The sequence below is a fragment of the Thalassophryne amazonica genome, chromosome 1, assembly GCF_902500255.1.
Source record: "Thalassophryne amazonica chromosome 1, fThaAma1.1, whole genome shotgun sequence".
Lineage (NCBI taxonomy): Eukaryota > Metazoa > Chordata > Actinopteri > Batrachoidiformes > Batrachoididae > Thalassophryne > Thalassophryne amazonica.
This window is the reverse complement of record NC_047103.1, coordinates 25013910-25037498: the sequence shown is the minus strand read 5'-3', so window position 1 is coordinate 25037498 and position 23589 is coordinate 25013910. Positions and strand designations below refer to the sequence as shown.

The following is a 23589-nucleotide window of genomic DNA, read 5'->3' as shown; positions in this document are numbered from 1 at the left end:
TGAGCGAGGGGTAAGAGTGTCTTAAGCAGAGAAGATGGCAGAAAAGACAGAGGAAGTAGAGATATTCTCCATATGTAGGATGACAGTGAGTCAGCAACACACTACCCGCTTGATCTACGTAATTATTTTATGCTAATTTACTGTCTTAATATATTTATAAATTATTGTCATATACACATTGTTAATATTACAATTATTTTATAATTATTATTATCAGTATTATTAATATTATTTTCTTTTATTATTACATCTATTTTGTCATTTGATTTTAAATGGACCACAATGGAAATAAATGTTTTCACTTTCATGTATTTTTTTAACATATTTACAATTATATTATGTACTCACAATGAACGCACTGAATAAACTCACGCACACACGCTTTTAATATATAGATATTCGGCATGTGAATGAAGTATGTTCAAACATTTTCAAGCTGTGCAACAATTCATTTAATTTTGCCGCGTCTCATCATCATAACATTAAGTTATCCTCACGTCTTAACACAGTTCAGGTTATATGATTAGTTGATTTTACTGTCCGTTCATGACAGTTTTTTTTATTTCTTCTCCCCTTTCCATGACAACCAATCACAGCTTTTAGAGGACTGCATCCTACCTAGCAATGGGGTCAACCCCACCTCTGGACAAAGATAGGAGTTTCTGTCCCCTCCTTGCTCAGACTTGCTCTCAGACACCTGCTGGCTCATTCTTAGGCTACGATTCCTTAACAGGAAATTTTAGGCTAAGTTAGGAGCTCTTTGAGAGGGATTTGAGTTGCTTTGTGGATACAGGCCCAGACTTTTAATAACTTCCTGGACTCTTTCATTCATTTTCTATACCTACTTACTGCAATCGAGGGTAACAGTGGGGCCGGAGCCCATTCCAGCAGTCACAGGGCGTGAGGCAGGATACACCCTGGGCAGGATGCCAGTATACTGCAGGCAAACGCATTCACACCTACAGTCAATTTAGAGTTGCCAATTCACCTAACCTATATGTCTTTGGAAGTGGGAGAAAGCCAGAGCACTGGGAGGGCAGTCACATGAACGTGTGGAGAACATGCAAATTCCACACAGACAGGACCAAGTGGAAAGCGATCCCACAACCTTCATGCTTTGAGGCAACAGTGCTAACCACTAATCCACCGTGCTGCCTACTGCCTGGATTCGGTCATCAGAAGTGTGTCTATCTGTGGTGAAAGTGTTGAACTTGTAGAGACATTCACTTATCTTAGCAGTGATATATATTTGTGGGTCCTTGGATTTTGAGATCAAGAGACACTTTGGTAGAGCTGATGGTGTCATGAATCAGAATCAGCTTTATTGGCCAAATGTGTGCACATACAGGCAATTTGACTGATTTTTCATGGTAAGCATTAAGCAGGACATTGTGCAAAAGACGATGAATGGTATATAAAAAATAATGATGCGTGAGATGTATGTTTGTAGAGTCTGTTTGTGGGTCAGCTGCTCTGCATTTTTGTGCAATAAGTGTTGCAAAAGTTTAAATAGTATAATAGCTGTTCATCGGGGGGCTGCCTGTGGAAATAAACTATTCTTTTCTCTGGTTGTTTTTGTACTCAGTGATCTGTAACACCTCCCAGAGAGGAGATGCTGGAACAGGCTGTTTCCAGGAAGTGTGAGGTCTGCAGTGATGCTTCCTGCTTGTTTTCTTAGTCCTTTGCAAATTGTTCCTGTCTGTTGCTGTCTTGTTTAGTGGCCAGCCCGAACCAGATGATGATGGATAAACAGACTGGTTAACACCATTGTAACACCTGAATTTCCTGAGCTGACGCATGCAGGGGCTTCTTAGTGAATGAGTTGATGTTGGTAGTCCAATTGAGATCGTGAGACATGGTGGTCTCCAGAAACCGGCTAAGTAAGGTCACTGGACATAGGTTTTACCTTTGTAGGAGGATAAAGTCTTTAGGTCCTGGTGCTACATCTCTTTTTGTTTAGTTGTTGTATTTGATGCTAGTTAGTAACCTAACATGAGCTAAGGTTTCTTTGGTACTGGGTCTCTTTGGAAGATCATTGGTTTCCACTGGAATGACTTGGTGTCAAATGAGCGGTTACTTAGGGAGACTTAGATGAGGTGTTTCACTTGCATTGTGATGGAACGTCAGCTATGACATTCTGACCATGTGGCACATTTGTCTGTACCATCCAGCACACCGGTGCCTCAATGTTGAGGGCTCCAGCAGATGGAGAAGGTCAAAGTGATGTCCACGTTTCATCTGGCTACATTCGAGAGACAGTAATGGACCAGTTGTCTGCTTGAGCTGTTGCCATCCACAACCCAAAACAGTTGTGTAGTGGTAGACGTGGCAACAAAAAGTGGCAGCATGAGCCCCATGCTCCCAGACGTTGGCACCCCACCCCCACCGCTGTGCACACCGTGTCTGTGTTGGGGTTCAGATATCTGCGTTCATTCAAGCAACTTGCACATTATACACATCTAATGAAAAGTATATTTATCTATGTTCATTTGCAATTTCTGTTTGCTTTTTCTATACTCGCTGAACAGATGTGACAAACATATTCCTGTTTATGCAAAAGTTGGAATCAGCCAATTTCGTTTTACAACCCCAATTCCAATGAAGTTGGGACATTGTGTAAAATGTAAATAAAAACTGAATACAATGATTTGCAAATCCTCTTTAACCTATATTCAATTGAATACACCACAAAGACAAGATATTTAATGTTCAAACTGATAGATGTTTTTGCTTTTGTGCAAATATTTGCTAATCTTGAAATGGATGCCTGCAACACATTTCAAAAAAGTTGGGACAGGGCAACAAAATACTGGGAAAGTTGATGAATGCTCAGAGAACACCTAATTGGAAACAGGTGAGTGTCATGATTGGGTATAAAAGGAGCACCCCCAAAAGTCTCAGCCTTTCACAAGCAAAGATGGGGTGAGGATCACCACTTTGTGAACAATTGCATGAAAAAATAGTCCAGCAGTTGAAGAACAATCTTTCTCAACATTCAATTGCAAGGAATTTAGGGATTCCATCATCTACAGTCCATAATATAATCAGAAGATTCAGAGAATCTGGAGAACTTTCCACACATAAGCGGCAAAGCCGACAACCAACATTGAGTGCCCGTGACCTTTGACCCCTCAGGCGGCACTGCATTACAAACAGACATCATTGTGTAAAGGATCTTACCGTGTGGTCTCAGGAACACTTCAGAAAACCATTGTCAGTTAACACAGTTCATCGCTACATCTACAAGTGCAAGTAAAAACTCTACCATGCAAAGTGAAAGCCATACATCAACAACATCCAGAAATGTCACCGCCTTCTCTGGGTCCAAGCTCATTTGAAATGGACAGACGCAAAGTGGAAAGGTGTGCTGTGGTCTGATGAGTTCACATTTCAAATTGTTTTTGGAAATCATGGGCGTCGTGTCCTCCAGACAAAAGAGGAAAAAGACCATGCAAATTGAAGTTAAAAAGCCAGCATCTGTGATGGTATGGGGGTGTGTTAGTGCCCATGGAATGGGCAACTCACACACCTGTGATGGCACCATCAATGCTGAAAGGTACATCCAGGTTTTGGAGCAACACTTGCTGCCATCTAAGCAATGTCTTTTTCAGGGACATCCCTGTTTATTTCAGCAACACAATGCCAAGCTACATTCTGCACGTGTTCCAACAGCAGGGCTTCATAGTAAAAGAGTGCGGGTACTTGACTGGCCTGCCTGCAGTCCAAACCTGTCGCCCATTGAAATGTGTGGCGCATTATGAAGTGTAAAATACAACAACAGAGACCCCGGACTGTTGAACAACTGAAGTCGTACATCAAGCAAGAATGGGAAAGAATTCCACCTACAAAGCTTCAACAATTAGTGTCCTCAGTTCCCAAATGCTTATTGAGTGTTGTTAGAAGGAAAGGTGATGTAATACAGTGGTAAACATACCACTGTCCCAACTTTTTTTTAAACATGTTGCAGGCATCCATTTCAAAATGAGCAAATATTTGCACAAAAGCAAAAACATCTATCAGTTTGAACATTAAATATCTTGTCTTTGTAGTGTATTCAATTGAATATAGGTTGAAGAGGATTTGCAAATCATTGTATTCTGTTTTTATTTACATTTTACACAACGTCCCAACTTCATTGGAATTGGGGTTGTATTTATTCGTTTATTTTTCCATTTAATTGCTTGAGAAAATTTACTGCTGTACAGGCACAATCGTTCCTTTGGCCACGCTCAATTAATTCAGTCAAATAAGACTCATCCATCTGTACCATCCCCTCAGCCAAGAGTACAACATACAAATACTTAACTCAAATCCAGACTCCATCATTTAAAATAAAGTCTACAGGGGCTGAATTGATGACAGTCAACAAAGAGATCAACATCTGAACTGAAGCTTCAATTAGAACTTCTCTCTCTTTTTAACACATCTGTCTGGTAATGTTTGTACAGCAGCTTCCAGTATTATTAACTTCAGACTTCAGACAACTTTATCGATTCCAAAAAAGGGCAATTATGTTTACACTCCAATTACCTCAGACAAGATACAGCAATTAATCCACAATTACTACTTGTTTTCCGTAATAATGGCACACATCAAAATTAATGACAACACATATACATTTGACATTGTTTATGTGCACTAAACTTGAAGCAGTCCGTCATCCGAATTGAGGTAAAGTGGGTGACGGCCGCTGCAACAGTAAGTCGCGCCACCAAGACCAGCTTGTGAGAGGACGAGGCCTGCCGCAGTGAGGGAGGGGCAGAGAGAGTGGTCCAGTGTCCAGACAGACAGCCTGGAAGGCCGCACGTGAGGCGCCATTGACAGGCCTTATCTGTCCATCCTGGGGGGGATCCCAGTCCTGAATCAGTCCACAAGGTCCCACAGTCAACATCTCAGGACTGGGAAGGGAGGGAGGAAGGGGGGGACGAGGGGGGGAGACGAGGAGCGAGGCTATCAGCAGTGTTCCTCGGGGGTAGGATTTTATCCCAGCGGCCTTGAAGGACAGCTGGTGTTTGGAAACCAAATAGCTATCCAGATTAACAGACGCCTGGCAGATTCCACAGTCTGAAACTTCAGAGTGGCTCGCAATACATCTGAATAGAGGAGAGATGACCTTTACTCCACCTGGACAAATCTGATTCCAGCTCTGAGTGTCCAACAGTCTACTAATCCTTCAAGAAATCTTTAAATTATTATTAGCAACTGTGTTTGACCTCTGACCCCTCCTCCATGAAGGGGAAAAAGTCTCCTACGGACAAGAATGAATATTAAGTTACAGTTCCATCCTTCCTAACATTCAGTTGCTAATCATTGTGACAAGTTGAACCAATTTTTGTGGCTACTGTGTAGTTTGTAGGAGAAAAGACAGACTCTTAAATGATCGAAGCACTTTTTTTTGGATCCTGCACCCGAATCAGAGAATATTTTTCCTCATATCGAATCCTGAGCCTCACCATCTAAGTGTTCAACGTATTTGACCACAAATCTGACCACAGTACACGTTGCCATTGTGTGATGACTTGGATGCCTCAGAGGCTGGAGAAGTCAATGGTGTGACATTTAAAGTGGTATTTGTGAATGTCACTCCATATTGTAGTACTTGACAAAGGTTTCCTGAAGTAAACACAATATCCAAGGAAGTGCCAAAATTGCAGCTGCAGCTTGCTGATATTTTAATATGAAGTATTTGTGAGGGCGCACAGATTCTGACAGCCGACTTAATGGATCTCACTGTTTTACTGGATTGCAAAACCGACAATGGGATCTGAGGTTTTGCCACAGAGCTGTATTAGAGTACGAGAGACATCAGTCGCACTGAGACACGTGCCGGCCAGCAGTGTTGCCACAGTTACTTTGAAAAGTTACTTTTTAGTTACTTTATACAGTTACTTCATGAGCAGCTTTATGCAGTTACTTTATTAGCAGCTGCCGACAACTTATAACGAATAAGTAATGTAACTAATAAGGTAAGTAGTAATCTAACTTGGTTACTCTTAAGATTGAGTACTCAGCTGCTGATTAGTTACTTTGGTTACTCAATCTTAAGAGTAACCAAGTTAGATTACTAGTTACCTTATTAGTTACATTACTTATTAATTACATGTTATTGGCAGCTGCTGAATGTAACTAATAAAGTAACTAGTAATCTAACTTGGTTATTTTTAAGACTGAGTACTCAGCTGCTGATTAGTTACTTTGATGATTACTCAATCTTAAGAGTAACCAAGTTAGATTAGTAGTTACTTCATTAGCAGCTTTATTCAGTTACTTTATTAGCAGCTGACGACAACTTATAACTAATAAGTAATGTAACTAATAAGATAAGTAGTAATCTAACTTGGTTACTCTTAAGATTGAGTACTCGGCTGCTGATTAGTTACTTTGGTTACTCAATCTTAAGAGTAACCAAGTTAGATTACTACTTATCTTATTGGTTACATTACTTATTAGTTATATGTTGTTGGCAGCTGCTGAATGTAACTAATAAAGTAACTAGCAATCTAACTTGGTTACCCTTAAGACTGAGTAATCATCAAAGTAACTAATCAGCAGCTGAGTACTCAATCTTAAAAATAACCAAGTTAATTTACTAGTTACATTCAGCAGCTGCTGAATGTACCAAACAGTCTCCCCTTAAAAATCAGTCCACCCTGCCTTCACTGCGTAAGCATCATTAGCTGCGGTTCACTGGTTATCACCTCATTTCTGCTTAAAACTGCACTCCAGTCATCATCTATCTCAGCAACAATCAACAATCATTTCCACATAAATTCAGCATTATTTCATCAGAAAAGACAGAGAAAGAGATCAGAGTGCCACAGCTACATAAGCTGCCAGCTGATGCGCTCACTGCGCGTCCGTCATTTCAAAGTGTCACCAAGTATCGCCTCGTTTCTGCTTAGAACTAACTTTAGACTGATTTAAGAGGTTTTACCTTGTCGTGTAATGGTTAATAATCCCATTAATCCGTTTGACTGCTTTGGGTGAAAGATTCTGTCTCAGAGCTCCGAAATGACACGTGCAGTGGAGGCAGGGCAGACCAATTTTTAGGGCCATTTTCACACCAGGCAACTCGGTGGCTAGTGCGCACTGATGCTCATACAACCCCTGGCAAAAATTATGGAATCACTGGCCTCGGAGGATGTTCATTCAGTTGTTTAATTTTGTAGGAAAAAAAAGCAGATCACAGACATGAGACAAAACTAGTAATTTCAAATGGCAACTTTCTGGCTTTAAGAAACACTATAAGAAATCAGGAAAAAAAAATTGTGGCAGTCAGTAATGGTTACTTTTTTAGACCAAGCAGAAGGAAAAAAATATGGAATCACTCAATTCTGAGGAAAAAATTATGGAATCATGAAAAACAAAAGAACGCTCCAACACATCACTAGTATTTTGTTGCACCACCTCTGGCTTTTATAACAGCTTGCAGTCTCTGAGGCATGGACTTAATGAGTGACAAACAGTACTCTTCATCAATCTGGCTCCAACTTTCTCTGATTGCTGTTGCCAGATCAGCTTTGCAGGTTGGAGGCTTGTCATGGACCATTTTTTTCAACTTCCACCAAAGATTTTCAGTTGGATTAAGATCCGGACTATTTGCAGGCCATGACATTGATCCTATGTGTCTTTTTGCAAGGAATGTTTTCACAGTTTTTGCTCTATGGCAAGATGCATTATCATCTTGAAAAATGATTTCATCATCCCCAAACATCCTTTCAATTGATGGGATAAGAAAAGTGTCCAAAATATCAATGTAAACTTGTGCATTTATTGATGATGTAATGACAGCCATCTCCCCAGTGCCTTTACCTGACATGCAGTGTTGTGTGGGCCGCTGAAGAGGAGGTACTGCTGGCCCACCACCACAAGAGGGCGCCCTGCCTGGAGTGCGGGCTCCAGGCACCAGAGGGCGCTGCCGCCTTACGGGAGCAGCCAGGGTGACAGCTGCCTCCCATCACTGGACACAGCTGTTCCACTCAACACAGAGGTATATCAGCAGAACGGCGTCTCCACCTCAGTGCCGAGATATCGCCTTGAGATTAAGGTAACCTTCTCTGCAAGCATATATTGAAGACTCTGATAAACCTTGTTAAACCTTTTCAGGACAGCTGACTACAGAAAGCTACTTGCTTGGATAAGTACTCACCTTCCTGTTCATTGTGACAAGAGGTGGAGGCGGCTTCTCCCCTCTCCGTCTACTGGGTGCTGTCGCATCCATACCTGTGTGTTTGTGCTCTTTCCCGCCAGCAGTACCGGATCTGACGAGCGGAGGCAGTGGCCACCTGGGAATTTGGGACTTGGCGGTTCCAGTACTTCTGGGGTTCGGTGGCAGAGGAGATCTGGGTGGTTCCGGTTCGACTAGGACGGACGTCTCCTACCTTCGAGCCTGCCCACACGACACCAGCAGATTTCGGCTTACAACTCCAAATTATTAATTGTTGTATTGGTTGTGCTCTTTTCACAACAGTAAAACTTGTTATTCACCTTTCTCCATTGTCCGTTCATTGCGCCCCCTGTTGTGGGTCCGTGTACCTACACTTTCACAACAATGCAGCCCCATATCATCAATGACTGTGGAAATTTACATGTTCTCTTCAGGCAGTCATCTTTATAAATCTCATTGGAACGGCACCAAACAAAAGTTCCAGCATCATCACCTTGCCCAGTGCAGATTCGAGATTCATCACTGAATATGACTTTCATCCAGTCATCCATAGTCCACGATTGCTTTTCCTTAGCCCATTGTAACCTTGTTGTTTTCTGTTTAGGTGTTAATGATGGCTTTTGTTTAGCTTTTCTGTATGTAAATCCCGTTTCCTTTAGGCGGTTTCTTACAGTTCGGTCACAGACGTTGACTCCAGTTTCCTCCCATTCGTTCCTCATTTATTTTGTTGTGCATTTTCGATTTTTGAGACATATTGCTTTAAGTTTTCTGTCTTGACGCTTTGATGTCTTCCTTGGTCTACCAGTATGTTTGCCTTTAACAACCTTCCCATGTTGTTTGTATTTGGTCCAGAATTTAGACACAGCTGACTGTGAACAACCAACATCTTTTGCAACATTGCACATTTGTGTTAAGTAAACAGCATTGCGACTGTGGACTTTAGTACTCATATACGGCTCTGTGGGTTTTGCTCATCATTTCCAGCTTTTGTTGGGGGTGGGTTTTGCTGTTTGTAGGTGGCAGTCAAGGATTGTCTTCATGACTCATACTAATCACAGAGGCCTGAAAGCACAGATGGATGACTTCACATGTTTGAGTTTTATTTGCACAGAAGCGTCTGATTCAGAGAGGAACCTCTGACCGACCCTGAAGTCAGGTCCTTGACATCATACTGGTAGAGATAAATTAAAATTTAAAGCTTGGCATTCCACCTGTTTTTGTGTCCGAGAGGTTTGCCGGGACCTAAAATCTGAATTATGGAAGCCTTTTTCTCAAAAATAAAATGCATATAAGATGACTGGAACAAAAAAGCAAAAAAAATCTTCCTGTTATTTATAAAAAGTCTCTCTTTGCTTTCAAACTGTCAAACATTTCATGGCCACAAACGTTGTTTTTGTTTTGTGTTTAAAATAATATATTCTGCAAGCATAGAATACCCACATTAAGATAGCTGATATTATTGATGGCCTGTGGTGGCTCATCTCTTTCTGATTGCTGCTCAATTTCAGATGAAGCTTTGCTGTTTATTGCTTTCTCTAAATGTTCTCACAAGATGCAAACACACAAGTCATCACTATTTCAGGATTGGTAATAAATCAGCGCTTCATCCTACATATGTAACCTGGCAATATAAAGCAAAAAGGCTGTAATGAAAAATGTGTAATATTGCTTTGTGACTGGCGGTTTCCGTGAATATGGTGAGGTGTCATTTATGCATTATGATACTCATTAACCTATAGGCGTGTCCAGGGGTTGGCTTTGGATGGCCAAAGTGACAATCTGTGGTGCTTAAAAATGAAGCAAATGAGGAAGTGAAAAAAATTCTGCAGCTCCTCGAATGGCCACTTCAGGCTGCCTCCAAAAACAAGTTAGGCCTCACAGAACCCCATGTTAAAATGTTGAACATTACTGTGGAAATAGAAATGTTTACAGCTTTGTTAATAAAACAGTTTGGGTCAAGTTTCCTCATTCAGGATAACTACAGGGAGGGAGTGGGGGTGGCAGGTACGACAGGGTGTTAATATTTATCTAATTCATTAGTTTAATCTGTTTTAAACCTCTGGGGTCCGAGGGCATTTTTTGGACAGTTCACTCGCCTGGCATAAATGCTTTATTATTGCTGTTAACAGGTCTCCCTGCATCCCACAATCAAGTTTTATGTCTCTTTTGTTTCACGACAACCTGTTCTTTCATAATACATATGCTTTTGTTGTGTTTTATAAGTGTAATAAAGGTTTACAATCAAAAATAACAAAGTAAAAACTAAAGCGGAAAATAATTTTCCACACACATTTATTCAAAACACACAGCAAAGTATAATAAACAACTGTTTTGACACTTTATAAAGGTAATTTGAGGTCTTGTGTGAAAGACTGTACAACAAAAAAGTTCAAACAATAAACACAAATGGGCCAACTAGTAAGATATCACTCCTGAAAATGATCTTTGGTTTATCACGTGAGGTAAATCTGCCCTACAATTGGATTTTGGAAAACCATGTGACGGTGAATCAATTCTAATTGGACACTCACATTGCGCAGGTCATCACACAGCTTCTATGAGGAGTACAAAGATGGCCGATGGTGGATTGAAAGTCTATGGAGTTAACTTTTCAGCAAAAAAAGTATGTTTCTATCTCATATCATTAAAAAGTTATTTATAATTTAGTAAAGTTTGGTCCCAGCCGTCGTATACGACGGCATCAGCCCCAGAGGGTTAAGCAATAGAGTGTGAGAATTTGAGGCGTGGTCAATTTGAGTGAAAACTAATGGCGAGGTACTAGCATGGAGATAGCCAATGCATGCTAACAGATGGCTATTTCCTTTCTCAGCATTTTCATGCAAATGAGATAATATGCCTTGCTGTGCATGAATATGCAGACCACATAAGAAGTGTTTTTGATACATGATTTTAGTATTATTTATTTCGTATGTTAGCACATTTATTCACATATATTTTCTATACCTGCTTACTCCAATTAAGGGTCAAGGGGAAGCTGAAGTCTATCCCAGTGGTCATAGGGCAGAAGGTCTTTGCAACTTTCAACAGCTAGGTAATATTAGCTACACTGATAATGACACAGTTACTGAGGCTGTTTACCAGTCATATTTCTTAATACCAGCACCCAAGCCACCCTTATACTGTACGTCCAAAAAGTATTCACAGCGCTTCACTTTTTCCACATTTTGTTATACAGCCTTATTCCAAAATGGATGAAATTCAATTTTTATTCTCAAAATTCTACACACAATACTCCATAATGACAATGTGAAAAAGTTTTTTTTCTTGTTGTTGTTGTTTTTGTTGTTGTTGTTTTTTTGGCAAATTTCTTTAAAAAAAAAACATCTAAGAAATCACATGTACTTAAGTATTCACAGCCTTTGACATAAAGCTCAAAATTGAGCTCAGGTGCATCCTGTTTCCACTGATCATCCTTGAGATGTTTCTAGAGCTTAATTGGAGTCCACCTGAGGTAAATTCAATTGATTGGTCATGATTTTGAAAGACTCACGCCTGTCTACAGATAAGGTCTCACAACTGACAGTGCATGTCAGAGTGCAAACCAAGCATGAAGTCAAAGGAATTGTCTGTAGACCTCTGAGACAGGATTGTCTTGAGGCACAAATCTTGGGAAGGGCACAGAAACATTTCTGCTGCTTTTGAAGGTACATATGACAGTAACTCTGACTCCACACTGTATACTTGCTATGCTGCCCACCTTGAGATGCAGAGCCATTCGGGGTCTAATGTTTGATCTACGAGCTACAGAAACAGCGAATCACCTCCAAAGTGCTGAATGTGCACCGTGGGAGAGCTTGATATTTACAACCACTGGGCCCGGGTTTCAGCCAGGTGCAGATGGTTCAGTAGATCATTGAGAATGTGGGAAGAGCGAGAGAATTTAAGTGTCTTGGCACTCAGGAAGTTGAGAAAGTATAAAGAAGTATCAGATGATGGAAATGTTGATGGAAAAAGAGGCCAGAAATGAGATAAGGATGGAAAACACTTGACTTATTGGAAAGAACGATTCATTTTTTGACAAGAAAGCTCATTACTGATGATCTGTGTTCTCTTGTACACTCTGCATTTATGCAATGGCAGTAAATCTAACCATTAATAGGTCAGAATAATTGGAAAATTCAGTAAAATATTGCCAATTTGCGCACTTGAAAGGTAATCGAAGATGGCCTTAACTTAGCCCCTGACCAAGGAAATTACTGAATTTGTCAAATATGTGAACTTATAACCTTACTAAATGTACCTAAAATTTACTACTTCTTCCTTTTTTAAACTTAGCTTAAAAATTGTTCTCAGTGGCAAAGTGAGACGTGGGGTGGTGGTGAGGGGTTGCTGCATACTTAATAAGGATTTACCTTATTTTACTTTATTAGATTTTTGTTTATTGACAACTCAGCCACATGGGGTGTACAGCCAGTATATTTTTAACTGTCAGTCCCAAGCCCAGATAAATGACTAGGGTTGTGTCAAGAAGGGCATCCACTGTAAGAAAAAAGCCACAAAAACTATACACATGACAAATTGAAATTCCATACCGGATCAGTTGAGGCCTGAGTTAACAATGACTGCCACCAGTGCTGCTACCCAACAGGGTGCCGGCAGAAATTGATTTTTCACCCAGCAGAAATTGCTGGGTGAAGAGGAAGAGGAGGAGAAATGTGTAGCAAAATTCTAAATCGCCTCACACCGGCGCACCAATATAAATGTAAAGAATTACATGCCTCACAATGGGGCACCAAAATAAACTGTAACAATTTACAGTAATTTAATTATTTGGAATGAATGGCACCTCACACTGAGACACCAATTTAATGTAGTGAATAAGTAGTTAAGCCTCACAATGTGTTACTGGCCTCACGGAGAGCACCAAAAATATATAGTGTAAGTATTGTTAAACTTTGTCACACTTTGTGCCTATTTGACTGTTGAGTAAAGACTATGGAGCAGACGGATCTAACGCTACCTAGCTGCTATCCAGCCACTAACTAGCTGCCAATAAATCATTGTCGCATGTTTGTCGTGTGTTTTTTGTGCCTTACGCGTCTTAATGTCACCCAAAAAAGCCTCGTCGATGGAGGAGCTCGAGGGCATAAAGGCTTCCCTCGACTTCTTATCAGGGGAGATGACAACCGTCAGAGAGCAGCAAACACAGCTTCTGTCTCTCCTGGAGCAAGTGAATACACTTCGCATCCAGAACGCTGAAAAGGATCAGCACATTGAGGATTTAGAGCGGCGGGTGGACGAGCTGGAGCAGTACACCCACATAAACGATCTGATCGTCACCAGGATTAAAACCACGCCGCGCTCGTATGCCCGAGCGGTGGCCCCCGACGCGGTCAGCAGGCTGCCCAGTGAGGAGGAGATGAGGTCGGTGGAGCAACAGGTGGCATCCTTCCTCCATGAAAAGGGGATAGAGATGGACCTGGGGCACATCGAAGCCTGTCACCCGCTGCCCTCCAGGAACAACGAGAGACCTGCTGTCATCCTGAGGTTTGTCAACCAAAAATACAAAGTGGCTCTGCTAAAACAAGGTCGCAAATTGAAAGGAACTAATGTCTTTATTAATGAACATTTAACCAAACGGAATGCGGACATTGCAAGGAAGGCAAGACAACTCAAAAAGCAGCAAAAGATTCAACACACCTGGGTATCAAACTGTAAAGTCTTTATTAAACTGAAGGGGAGCCCAGAGAATGCCAGAGTGTTGGTGGTGAGAAGGGCAGAGGAGCTGGACAAATATATCTGAAAATGCCCCAAATAAGGTAATACAAGACTCTAGACTCTAACATCAATTATGCCTGCACCACCAAACAACGACTTAAGTAAGCTACAGAGAATACTACAACACAACCAAATGGAACTGGGAACTTTTAATTTCATGGAATATAGCACACATGATGATCTACTTGATATAGACCCTGACAATAATTGTCTTTCCTCTGTTGTTTGTAGCTGTAATTATCTCAGTCAAGATCAATACAACAAAAACATAAACTCCCAGGGGAAGCTATCAATAATATATTTTAATAGCAGAAGTATGTACACCAATTTTAGTTAAATTAAAGATTATTTGCACAATTTCAATTTCCCATTCAGTATAGTAAACCTGGATTAGCAATGATAGAGATATGAATTTTAGTCTTGATGGTTATGAGCTAAGGAATATAAACAGAGAAACCAAAATATTGATATTTTTATTAAAATTATGGAAGAAAGGTTTTCAATTTTCAACCATAAACAATTATTCATTTGTGGTGATTTCAATATTGACCTTCTGAATCCATCTAGACATAAAGCAACAGATGACTTCTTAGACACAATGTACAGTTTGTCTCTGTATCCTACAATTACTAAATCAAGTAGAATAACACCACACAGTGCTACTTTGACTGATAATATCTTCACTAATAACACTGGGGTTCCTACATCCAGTGGCTTATTACTATGTGACATCACTTATCATTTACCTGTTTTTACTCTGTGTGACTGCAAGCTCACTAAGGTCAAAGAGGATAAGAAGGTGACTTTTAAATCAAATCAAATCAATTTTATTTATATAGCGCCAAATCATAAGAAACAGTCGCCCCAAGGCGCTTTATATTGTAAGGCAAAAGCCATACAATAATTACAGAAAAACCCCAATGGTCAAAACGACCCCCTATGAGCAAGCACTTGGTGACAGTGGGAAGGAAAACTCCCTTTTAACAGGAAGAAACCTCCAGCAGAACCAGGCTCAGGGAGGGGCAGTCTTCTGCTGGGACTGGTTGGGGCTGAGGGGAGAGAATCAGGAAAAAGACATGCTGTGGAAGAGAGCAGAGATCAATCACTAATGATTAAAAGCAGAGTGGTGCATACAGAGCAAAAAGAGGTGAATAAAAAGAAACACTGGGTGCATCATGGGAACCCCCCAGCAGTCTAAGTCTATAGCAGCATAACTAAGGGATGGTTCAGGGTCACCTGATCCAGCCCTAACTATAAGCTTTTTCAAAAAGGAAAGTTTTAAGCTTAATCTTAAAAGTAGAGAGGGTGTCTGTCTCCCTGATCTGAATTGGGAGCTGGTTCCACAGGAGAGGAGCCTGAAAGCTGAAGGCTCTGCCTCCCATTCTACTCTTACAAACCCTAGGAACTACAAGTAAGCCTGCAGTCTGAGAGCGAAGCGCTCTATTGGGGTGATATGGTACTATGAGGTCCCTAAGATAAGATGGGACCTGATTATTCAAAACCTTATAAGTAAGAAGAAGAATTTTAAATTCTATTCTGGAATTAACAGGAAGCCAATGAAGAGAAGCCAATATGGGTGAAATATGCTCTCTCCTTCTAGTCCCCATCAGTACTCTAGTTGCAGCATTTTGAATTAACTGAAGGTTTTACAGGGAACTTTTAGGACAACCTGATAATAATGAATTACAATAGTCCAGCCTAGAGGAAATAAATGCATGAATTAGCTTTTCAGTATCACTCTGAGATAAGACCTTTCTAATTTTAGAGATATTGTGCAAATGCAAAAAAGCAGTCCCACATATTTGCTTAATATGCACATTGAAGGATATATCCTGATCAAAAATGACTCCAAGATTTCTCACAGTATTACTAGAGGTCAGGGTAATGCCATCCAGAGTAAGGATCTGGTTAGACACCATGTTTCTAAGATTTGTGGGGCCAAGTACAATAACTTCAGTTTTATCTGAATTTAAAAGCAGGAAATTAGAGGTCATCCATGTCTTTATGTCTGAAAGACATTCCTGCAGTTTTTTAATACCTATGGCATGCTCTAATCTCTGTAATAAAATTTTATGGTCAGCAGTATCAAAAGCTGCACTGGGGTCTAACAGGACGAGCACAGAGATGAGTCCACTGTCTGAGGCCATAAGAAGATCATTTGTAACCTTCACTAATGCTGTTTCTGTACTATGATGAATTCTGAAACCTGACTTTTAAGCGAATAAGAACTGAAGAAAACTGATGCTTTCAACAACGCTCTTATGGATCAGGACTGGAGTTCAATTATCTCTGAAACAAATGTAGATCAAGCTTATGACATTTTTCTGAAGACTTTTATCTCCTTGTATAACAGACATTGTCCAGTCAAAGAATACAGTATAAAGAAGAAATCAACTAATAGCCCCTGGCTTACAAAACAAATATTGAATGCATGTAAAAAAAAAAAAAAAGCAAAATCTGTACAAATTGTTTATCAAATCTAAAACTCAAGATGCTGAATTCAGATACAAGACATACAAAAACAAATTGACTGACATAAATAGAAATGCTCAGCAGTTATATTTTAAACAAATGCTGTATGATAACAAAAGCAATACAAAGAAGACATGGGAGATACTAAACGGTATTATTAAACAGGGCTCAACAAAAACTGAGTACCCCAGCTATTTTGAAAATGTAAGTGGAAATAAGCATGATATGAAAAACATAGTTAACAATTTTAACCATTTTTTTGTGAACATTGGCCCAGAGCTGTCTGCTGGGATTCCAGACCATTCCCAAAGTCAGTCCTTAGCAAATGTCACTATGATTAAGAATCCATTTTTAATGTTTCTATCTGCAACCAATGAACAGGAAGTAAAAGAAGTAATTCTCAAAGGTAAAAGTAAATATTCCACAGATTGTGATGGTATTGACATGTCTTTAGTAAAGAGAATTGTTGACAATATTGTAATTCCATTCACCCATATTTGCAACTTGTCTTTCCAGTCTGGTTGTTTTCCTAGCAAAATGAAAATAGCAAAAGTGATACCATTATTTAAAAATGGAATTATCGTCCAATCTCCCTCCTCCCTCAGTTTTCAAAAATTTTGGAAAAATTATTCACTTCTCGGCTTGAAAATTTCATTAACAAACATCAAATAATAAATGAAAGTCAGTATGGCTTTAGGTCCAAAAGAACTACTTCTATGGCAATAATGGCGGCTGTAGAAGAAATAACAAATGCTTTGGACCATAATAAATATGCAGTTGGTATCTTTATTGATTTTAAAAAATATGCAGTTGGTATCTTTATTGATTTTAAAAAGGCGTTTGACACGATTAACCACTCAATTCTGATTGGTAAACTTGAAAATTATGGAATCAGAGGAGTAGCTGGGAATTGGATACGATATTACCTGACTGGAATGGACCAGTATGTAAAAATGGGAGATTACGCATCTGAACATCTTGGTATTATCTGTGGTGTCCCCCAGGGGTCAGTGCTGGGTCCAACTTTGTTCAATCTTTACATAAATGATATATTCAATGCATCAAAATTTTTAAAGTTAATTCTCTTTGCTGATGACACAAACATCTTTTATAGTAGTTCAGATTATAACGAGCTTCTGGAAACTGTGAATATGGAATTGAAAAAATTAAAGAAATGGATGGACACGAATAAATTACTGTTAAACCTAAGTAAAACAAAAGCTATGATTTTTGGTCATTATAAACATAGAAATTAATTACAAATTATTATTGATTGTGTATAAATTGAAAATGTATCGGAAAACAAATTTCTAGGTGTAATTATGGACAGGGGCAGCACGGTGGCTTAGTGGTTAGCACTGTTGCCTCACAGTGAGAAGGTCATGGGTTCAATTCCCGTGGCCTTTCTGTGTGGAGTGCTCCGGTTTCCTCCCACATCCAAAGACATGCGGGTTAGGTGGATTGGGATCTTTAAATTGTCCGTAGGTGTGTGTGTGTGGGTGTGTCTGTGTTTGTTTGTCTGTTTGTGGCCCTGCGACAGACTGGCGTCCTGTCCTGGGTGTACCCCGCCTCGCGCTCTATGGCTGCTGGGATAGGCTCCAGCCCCCCGCGACCCTTAAATGGACTAAGCGGTAGAAGATGAATGAATAAATGAATTATGGACAGCAAATTATCATGGAAAGCCCACATCAGGCACATTAAAAACTAAAATATCTAAGAACCTCTCTATTACAAATAAAGGTAAGCAGTCCCTTGACCAAAATGCACTCCGTATTTTATATTGTTCTCTGGTTCTCCCCTATTTCACATACTGTGTCGAAATATGGGGCAATAACTATAAATGTTCAACAAATCCGCTATTCTTATTGCAAAAAAGAGCCATGCGGATTATTCATAAGGTTGATTTCTTAGAGCACACCCATGATTAATTAACTGAATTAGCTTATAATGCACCAAATCACAGCAAAAGCCATCTCAAGGCGCCTTACATAAAACAAGTCAACATAAAATTGAATAAATAATTAAAAATGAATAAAAAATTAAAATACATAAATAAAAACAGAAGTAAACTAATAAAACTAAAAACTATCCATAAGAAAGAGAATAAAAATAGGTTTTGAGTCTTGACTTAAAAATGTCCACAGACTCAGACTGCCTCACGGTCGCAGGAAGACTGTTCCACAGGGTGGGTGCACAATACGAAAAGGCTCTTTTTATCCAGTCCAAATTATTAAAATTTCATGACCTTATAAAATATTGTACTGTAATTATGCTATTTAAAGCATTCAATAATCAACTTCCAAAATATGTGCAAAAATTTTTTTCTCACAAAGAGAAGATTCATAATTTGAGAGGTAATGGAAATTTTATTTTACCTAAGGTACAAACCACTCGTAAAAATTTTTGTGTGACAGTATGTGGGGTTAAAATGTGGAATGCTCTGGATCTACAGCGAACGCTTTGCCCAAATATTCACAAATGTAAGTCCTTGTATAAAAATGCAGGTTGGTCAGAATACAGTCATAGTAGAGTTTGAATGTCTTGTTGTGCACTTGTCTGTATCAGTGCTGTGTTTGATACCTGAAGTTTCCTTACCATCGTTGGTATATGAGTTCTTTCTGTTGTATTACCATTGTTGGTAATATTGTTCTTACCATTGCTGGTATGTAGCTTGTTGTTTCTTATACGAGGTCTGTTAGAAAAGTATCAGACCTTTTTATTTTTTTCAAAAACCATATGGATTTGAATCATGTGTGATTGCATCAGCCAAGCTTGAACCTTCGTGCGCATGCGTGAGTTTTTTCACGCCTGTCGGTTGCGTCATTCGCCTGTGAGCAGGCTTTGTGTGAGCAGTGGTCCACCCCTCTCATCTGATTTTTATTGCGAATAAATGTCTGAACAATTTGGAACTTTGCTGCATCAATTTTTTCCAGAAACTGTGAGAGACCTCCAGGTGGACACCATTCGGAAAATTCTGTTGGCTTTCAGGGACGATTTTATGGGGATTGCACAGATTAAGGAGTGCTCCAGCCGGTTTAAAGACCGCCCACAGCTGCTGAGAGCATGCTGCGCTCCGAGCGCCGATCAACAGGCTGAATCAACCAGATCATTTCCAACGTGAAGGCTTTGTTGATCCGGGACGTCGTCTGACTTACACAAAAATGGCAGGAGACGTGAACATCGGTGCTTTTTCGGCACTTTCCACTGTTCCAGGAGTTTTTTTCATGGAAAGAAAAGCGGACGGATGCGCCACCGTGCCGTTCATGGCGCGGCACAAAACCACCTCCGTGTTGGTCTCACAGGACGGCTTTGAGATGGCTTTCAGACGGCTGTCGGTGGGTTTCCAGTTGTGTGACTAATGGAGAAATTGTGGATGAGCCTGGACATGCCAGAACATGTCCTGTGAGGCTTCATCACGGCGTTGCTTTGCGCCATGCGTCTCCACCGCGACGCGCGGAAAAAAACTCACGCATGCGCACGAAGGTTCAAGCTTGGCTGATGCAATCACACGTGATTCAAATCCATATGGTTTTTGAAAAAAATAAAAAGGTACGATACTTTTCTAACAGACCTCGTATGAACATTTAATGTATTTACTAATCTATTCTTCATTAAGTTATCAATATTTTCGATGTGAATGACTTGCTCCTTATTTTGGTGTGTTATTTATTTTGTTTTGTTTTTTTCTCTTTTCTCAATGATATGGAAATTGGAAGTCAAATATGAGTTCAAGTTAAGTATTAATGTAAGATAGGGGTGGGATTCAATAAGTTTTCTTCTTCCCACTCCTTTTCGAGCAAAAATAAAATGTATATGACTGTTTAATATGTACTAGGTACTATGTATTTTTTTCATACTGCTCGAAATGAATTAATAAATGAAATGAAATAATAAAAAAAAAAACTCTCAAATTGAATTAAATTTGCCTATACCTTATTTAATGGGTCACCAAAATAATTAACAATTTTAGGGTTTAATAATTATTATTAAATTAGAATAGTATCTAATCACCTCAGGGCACCACCTATTTAAAGCATAGGTACTTTAATTTAAACAACCATTAATCAGTCTCAAATTAATTAATCAGTCTCAGTTTAATTAATCAGTCTTGGGTCTGAACATCTGAATTCTATGATACGATTAACCAAGGGTTTCCTTCTGAACACAAAATGAACCACAGCAGAAATATTTACATTTTATTTACAAATACACAAGCAATGAACAGTTTACTCATTTTTTGTTTTGTTTTGTTGTTGTTTTTTTGAGTGGAGAGTGATTAAACAAGTTAATTTATGGACACAATTTGATTACTCATGAGACGTTGAAAGAAAGTAGTGAGATAAAGCTTAAAGACTTTAAGTAAATAAATCTGATTAGAATTTAGTGATGAAATTTGAAGCCAATTATTTTTAAGAAAATTATTAAACAAACATATGAATATGTTTAAAAAGAAGCCACTTTGCATCCATTGACAACAAAATCCTTTTTTCTGGACCCTTTAACTGGGTCACTTAGCTGATCCGTTGAAGAGATGGTTCAGATGAACCATCCGTCTGTCGTTGATGTGTAAGGCTCTTTGCAGTGTGAGCTCACTTTGGTCAGGGGTTAAACCAGCGGTCTCCCCGGTGATCCCAAGGCTTTATGTTGGCTGGTTTTATCGACAGGGTGGCTGGTTGCAGTTCTTCATCAGCTGGCTGGACCCCAGAGGTGGAAGGTGTTTGTTGAAAATAGGTTCTGGTAGCTTTAAAAAGGTTTGTTGAAGCCAGATTAAACGTCTTTGTGAATTTAGAAAAAAAAGTTAAAACTTTAAGAGCAGCATTGTAAAGCACAGAAAAGGAAAGTCGCTGTTATGTGGGCCCCCGAAGAGGAGGTACTGCTGGCCAACGCCAGAGGGCGCCCTGCCTGTAGTCGGGTTTCAGGCACCAGAGGGCGCAGTCACCACCCAGGAGCCAGGACTACCAGCTGTCAGAAATCTCTCATCATCATCCCATCCCATATAAGACTGGAGGAGACACCACATCTCTGCCGAGATATCAGTTTACCACTCAGGTAACCTCTCAGCCATTTGTGACTGTGCCGTACGCACGTGATCTTTTTCTGAGTGTTTGCAGGAGATCCTGGTGACTGCTTTCAGCTGGTGCTGAGTTTTGTGATCCGTGTAGGAGTGACGTTCTTCACCCCTCACGCCAAAACGGATAAGTAGCTCTCAGGCTCTGCACTACTGTGTTTTTGTGTCGGAGGTGGAGATTCTCCCACAAAAGGAACTGAACTGAATTGCTGATTGTTCTGCTGGGTGTGCACACACCCACCATTAACCTGTCTTCTGTTCCTGCCAGCAGTACCGGATCTGACAGCTGAAGTAGAGGCCACCTGGGGACTCGGGACTTGGCGGCTTCGGTTTGCTGCAGGTCTTCGTTGGCGGCGGAACCTTGTGGGCCCCGGCTCTTCTCTGGATAGGCGTCTTCTACCGTCGGACCTGCCCACACGTCACCTGTTGACATTTGTAATTGACTGTCTAAAAATAGTATTCGACCTGTTGTGCACATTTACCAGAATAAATTGTATTTATTTGACTACCCATTGACCATTCATTTGCGCCCCCTGTTGTGGGTCCGTGTCATTACACTTCCCCAACAGTCGCTTTTCTTTAAATTCACTATTATTCTGAAAAGTTCAGCTCGGAAGTTCTCTTAAAAATTCCAAAGACTTGATGAACCTTAAAAACGTCAGGCTATTAATTTCTTAAATTATCAAAGAATGAAACAACAAATGAAACGACGAATGAAGCCACGTGGTAGCTTAGCTTGGCTAGCATGGGGCCTTGTTGACCAAAAAATAAAGTTAAGCATTTTAAGAATAGAGAGAGAAGAGAAAAGAGGCATAAGTGGGCAGGCAGAAGAGTTGCAAGAGAGAGCGTTTGCAAGAAATCCTTTCTGAAACTTTTAAAGGGGACTTATGTCATTGAACTCCATCCATTTAGGGTGCGTAATTTCACAGAAAACTTTGTGTGTTAGAGACAGACAAAAATGATTCAACCTTTAAAAACATTAACTATTTTGTAAAACACTTTGTTCTAAAATACTTTAGAACGGATGTAGTATTATTAAAGGCTCAAACATATCCTTTGGATAAACAGAATATTCCACTGTTATCAAAACATGGATAAGTCAGAAAAAACATCACCACATTTAACACAACAGTTGCAAGGAACATGTCAATTAAATGGAATACATGCAAAGCATTTGCTTGAATAAGAAACACAGATATTAGAAGTTTATATATGCATAACATAAAATACTGGTCTCTTGAATTCTTATTTAAACAAAGGGCTTCTCACTTATACCTAGAGATAATAGCTGGTTGTCGAGGCTCAAAGTTTATGGCCACATCTTATCATGGAAGAGCTCTTCTTTCAGTCTTGAGAGGTTCTGGCCTTGGCATGAGCCCATAAAATTTGGATTCTCCGGGCCTGGGGAAGTTCAGATTCTGACGTGAAGCAATTATAATGTCATGTAATTCATAGTGACCAAAATATAACCGATAAACAAGCAAGGGCTCCTTTGAAGCTCTGAGTCACAATTCTGTTATGGTGTGGGGCCACAGTGTGGAGGCCCACGGGGGTGTTTCCAAAGCTTATCTCCAGATGGGCCCAGGAATCTCCCAGGTAGGAGTAAAACACAGTCTGTCCTCAGTTCAAAAGCTCAGGTTTTTGTTGAGAAAGCATTAATGTATTTATTTAATTACGGCGAAGCGAGACCATGTGCTACAAATGCATCCAGAGACAGCAGGAGAGAAGGAAAACTAGAAGGGTAGAAGTGAGAGTCTGGACTTTGAATGTTGGCAGTGTGACTGGTAAAGGGAGAGAGCTGGCTGATATGATGGAGAGGAGGAAGGGAGACACACAGTGTGTACAAGAGACCAAGGAGAACGCAAGTAAGGCCAGGATCACTGGATTTGGGTTCAAGCTGTATCATGGTGTGGATGGAAGGAGAAATGGTGTTAGGGTCATTTTAAAGGAAGAGCATGTAAAGAGTGTGTTGGAGGTTAAGCAAGTGTCTGACAGGGTGATCAGTGTGAAGATGGAAATTCAAGGAGTGATGATAAATGTCATCAGTGCATATGCCCCACAGGTAGGTTGAGAGATGGAGAAGGATTTCTGGAGTGAGTTAGGTAAGGTGGTGGAGAGTGTACCCAAGCATGAAAGAGTGATG

At 40.0% G+C, this 23589-nt stretch overlaps 1 long non-coding RNA gene across 1 annotated transcript; it reads right to left on the bottom strand.

Annotated features, from left to right (window-relative positions):
* Positions 1-355: 355 nt before the first annotated feature.
* Positions 356-18818, bottom strand: LOC117519148. The gene is made up of 3 exons (XR_004563188.1): positions 18641-18818; positions 9122-9125; positions 356-367 (listed from the first exon to the last, which is right to left on the bottom strand). It is a non-coding gene; the product is annotated as an uncharacterized LOC117519148 (long non-coding RNA).
* Between the last annotated feature and the right edge of the window lie 4771 nt (positions 18819-23589).